This window comes from Dipodomys merriami, unplaced genomic scaffold (assembly GCF_024711535.1).
Source record: "Dipodomys merriami isolate MVZ:Mamm:240054 unplaced genomic scaffold, mDipMer1.0.p SCAF_110, whole genome shotgun sequence".
In the NCBI taxonomy this organism is placed as follows: domain Eukaryota; kingdom Metazoa; phylum Chordata; class Mammalia; order Rodentia; family Heteromyidae; genus Dipodomys; species Dipodomys merriami.
In genome coordinates this window covers 515100-519582 of record NW_027202383.1, presented here as the reverse complement: position 1 = coordinate 519582, position 4483 = coordinate 515100, and the positions used below count along the sequence as shown (strand labels likewise).

The following is a 4483-nucleotide window of genomic DNA, read 5'->3' as shown; positions in this document are numbered from 1 at the left end:
GCAAGCAGCCGGGCCGCCATCGGGGGTGGGTGACCCAGGGGGTGAGCCGATTCTTCCCCACACTAGCGCTCTGCTTTTTCCTTTGCACTGGGCCCTGCGGGTGAAGCTGTGCGCTGTCCTTGTTGCTGGGTGACGCTGCATCCCCAACCCTGGCCTCAGGTGTCTTAAAGGGCGAACTTTAGTGAGAGGAAGAGGACGTGGAGCAGCGGTCTGGGGACCCTGCAGCCTTGAGTTCCAGTGTTGCAGCGACTGTCTGCTAGCAGAGCTGGGGCAGGTGGTGTGGCTTCTCTCAGCCCCAGTGTCTTCATCTGTGAACGGCCCTGCTTGCTGACGCCAGGCTCCTTGAGGGTGGAGGCTCAGCTCCCTTCTGTATCTTGAGTGAAATTCCGCTGGGCAGCATTCATGTAGCAGCAGTGAAGACTTGCTGATGGCTTGAAACCAGAGCTGATGGCGGGGTGGGGGTGGGGGTGGAATCTCCCAGGCTGGGCCTGCTATTGTTAGGCTAGGATGAGTGGGACAGAAGCTGTTAGGCTATGCCAGGCTCTGACCCACTCCATTTTGTTTGTAAATCAACACTTCGAACCTCAGCTACTCCATCTTGATGCTAAGAGACCTGCCCCGAGCCTAGCTCTCTTGAGCTGTCCAATGAGGGTCACGACTTTTACTTTGGAAGACTGAGGAACATACGGGACGAGAACCACACTGCCTGCACATCTCATGGAAGGCCGGCAGGTGGAAGCTGTGGTGGTGAAGGATGCTGGGTGTCCTGTTTCGGTCTGGTCAGGCCCATCAGGCCTATGATGGGCCAAAGGCAGAGACCAGGACGCCTCCTTCCCACAGGTCATCCTCTTGACCCACGCACACAGGGATTTCCAAGAGACTGGATTTTAACTTAATCTCAGGAAGCTTTGCAGAGTTGAGATACGTTCTGGCTTAAAAATTCTTATTTTTGTCACTGGTGCTTATTGGTCCATTTCCTGGTAAAAGCAGGGAAAATACTCAAAAGATGGGACAAGACGCAAACATGCCCTAGATAGATCTGAGCCTGGGGAAGAGTTGCTTCGAGGGTCTGCAAAGGTGGGTTGAGCGGGAACTCAGGACAGCCTCACACCTCTGATTTAGTGTCCTGCCACTGGTAAAATGATGTAATCGGCAGGTTTTAAGACCCCTCCCCAGCCCGGTCCTTGTCTAGGAATGTTTCCTGGTCATCTGGAGAGGCTCGTTCTCCAGCCTGTGTTCTTGGGAGTGTAGGGATGCGGCTGGGTCCAGGACAGGATGTTCAGACTGATCTTGCAGGTCTTGGCGGGTGAGGATGAGGATAACAGCTTCCTAAGGATGAGAATCGGGGCTGTTACAAGTCTTCGGGAACCATCATGGCTGGAAGCTGGGAAGACCAGATGCATCTGGATCCGGACCTGGCTGAAGGCTGGGTGTTGAAAAAGCCTCTCTCCTTATTGAGCAGTGAATAGATGATGACATCACTGCATTTGGTTTTGATTTATATTAAAGAAGTTCCGGACACACAGGACAGAACAGGAGAAGTTCCAGACACACAGGACAGAACAGGGTACTGAAACCTGTGTGCTTATTATCCATCTTCAACAGTAATCAGCGTTGTGTCTCACGCACATATTATCTTCCCTCTATTCTTCTTCAATACACTTTTAATTTTTGTGCCAGTCCTAGGTCTTGACCTTAGGGCCTGGAAACTGTCTCGGAGCTTTTTGTTTCAGGATACCACTCCACTGCTTGAGCTATAGCTCAACTCTCAGCTTTTTTTTTTTTTTTTTTTTTTTTTTGGCTATTTGGAGGTAAGAGTCTTATGGACTTTCCTGCCTGGGTTGGGTTTGAGCCAAGATCTGAGGCTCTCGGCCTCTTGAGTAACTAGGATTATAGGCTTGAGCTACCACGGGTGCCCTGATGAATATATTTTATTTTTATTTTTATTTTTTGTGCCAGTCCTGGGCCTTGAACTCTGGGCCTGGGTACTACCCTGAGCTGCTTTTGCTCAAGGTTAAGGCTTTACCACTTGAGCCATAGTGTCACTTGTGGCTTTGTCTATGATTTAATTGGAGCTAAGAGTCTCACAGACTTTCCTGCCTGGGATAGCACTGAACCTCAATTCTCAGATCTCAGCCTCCCGAGTAGCTAGGATTAGAGGCGTAAGCCACTGGCACCTGGCCTGAGTTTTTTTACTCCAGGTTAGCTCTCTACCATTTGAACTACAGCTCCACTTTGGCTTTTGATGGTTAACTGGAGATAAGAATCTTGCAGACTTTCCAGCCCAGGCTGGCTTCAAACTGATAACCTTAGATCTCAGCCTCCTGAGTAGATAGGATTACAGGTGTGCGTCACTAGTGCTCACCTCATTTTTTTTTTTTAAGGGAAATCTCAGACATCAGTTTGCCTGTAGCTGAAGAGCTGGCACCTGAGGCCCTGGAGCTGTTGAGGCTTGTTGCTGTAGGGCGGTGGGTTCTGGCACTCATGGCCAAACAAGAGCTATAACACTAAAGGGAACCACCTGATGTTAACTGCAGCTCTACTTGCTGAAGATAACCAAGGCTACCACAATTCCTGAATAGAGCAAGGAACCCCAACCAGGTGACATGGAAAACTATGGTTAGTGAGGAAATTGTATTCTTGAAAAGTGCCAAGTGAGTGCCATTTTGTGTCTTTATAACAAAATAAAGTGGTGCTGGGAAGGTGGCTCAGTGGTAGAGCACTTGCCTTGCATGCCTGAGGCCCTGGGTTCGATTCCTCAGCACCACATAAGAAAGAAAAATGTCGGAAGTGGCACTGTGGCTCAAGTGGTAGAGCACTAGCCTTGAGCTGAAGAGCTGAGGGACAGCGCCCAGGCCCAGAGTTCAGGCCCCACGACCGGACCCCAAAAAAAACCCAAAAAACAAAATAAAGTGAAGTTACATTTGCTCAGTTGCTAAATTTAATTATTCTACATCATATATGTCAAAACATCATACTGTACATGATAAACAATTTTATCTGTAAGTATTTTTATTTTTTGCCAGGGGTCTTGGACTCAGAGCCTGGACACTGTCCCTGAGCTTCTAGCACGCTACCACTTGAACAACAGTGCCAGTTCTGGTTTTTTCTGTTTATGTGGTACTGAGGAATTGAACCTAGAGCTTCATGCATGCTAGGCAAGCACTCTACCACTAAGCCACATTCCCAGCCCTGTAAATATTTTTAAAATATAGGGAAAAAAATTAAAAAGTGTTAATGGGCTGCAGGTATGGTGTGGTGGTAAAGTGACCTGTAGTAAGCCTTCAGTACAAACCCTAGTAATGCCAAAGATAATAAAAAGGTCTTGAAGCACCTACATAAAATAGAAGACAAATTGTTATTGTTGTTATAATAATCATTATTGTTATTATTTTGAGAGAAAGTCTCCTTATGTCACTTAAGTTTTATGATCCTCTTGACTAAGCTGAGATTACAGGTCTGCACCGCCATACCCAGCTGAAGGTTGTAAACAGGCTTTCCTCTCTCCGCCATCTTGGAGCCTGTGGAGGCCAGCTGGGAACAGGACTTCTAAAAGGCAAAATGTCTGGAAGGCTGTGGTGCAAGGCCATTTTCACTGGCTATAAGTGGGGTCTCGGGAACCAAAGGGAGCACACGGCTCTCCTTAAAATTGAAGGCGTTTATGCCCGAGGTGATACCAATTTCTACTTGGGCAAGAGATGTGCTTATGTATATAAAGCAAAAAAACAACAGTGACTCCTGGCGGCAAGCCTAACAAAACCAAAGTAATCTGGGGAAAGGTAACGTGTGCCTATGGAAACAGTGGCATGGTTTGTGACAAATTCCGAAGCAACCTTGCTGCTAAGGCCATTGGACACAGAATCCATGTGATGCTGAACCCCTCCAGAATTTAACTAATGAAAATTAAATAGAGGAAATCTGTGCTCTTATAAAAAAAATAAAGAAACAATAATAATTAAGGGGCTGGCAGCTGGTACAAGTAGTAGAATGCTTAATTAGCAAGTGTGAAACCTTCAGTTTAATCCCCAGTACCTCCCAGAAAAAAAAAAATGTGGTATATTTTACGGAAGAGATTTAAGAGATATGAATGAAAAGTATGAGATGAGAGAGAAGACCTAGATCCTCTGTGTGTGTATGTGTACATATGTATGTATATGTGTTTAGTATGTGCGCCGATGTATATGTGTATGCATGTATACAGGTGCATATGTACATGCATGCACATGTGTGTGTGTGTGTGTGTGTGTGTGATATCTCCTGGAAGGTTACATATCCCATGAACCTGAGGTATGAAGCAGAAACTATGAGACTCAGTTGGTGAACTCAAGGAGAAACAGCAGCTTGGAGTGGAGGACTGTGGCAGCCATTTCCTGAAGGCACAAGAAGCACTAAACAACAGAACAGCTGCACTGCTCCACAAAATAGAACAGATGCTACATGAGATGAAACCAGAAAAGAGGCCAGTGTCGACATCATGGTTGGC

At 46.7% G+C, this 4483-nt stretch overlaps 1 pseudogene; it reads left to right on the top strand.

The window, feature by feature from the left end:
* Positions 1–3500: 3500 nt before the first annotated feature.
* LOC138822444 (large ribosomal subunit protein eL33-like) lies at positions 3501–3893 on the top strand (annotated as a pseudogene).
* The last annotated feature ends 590 nt before the right edge of the window (positions 3894–4483 follow it).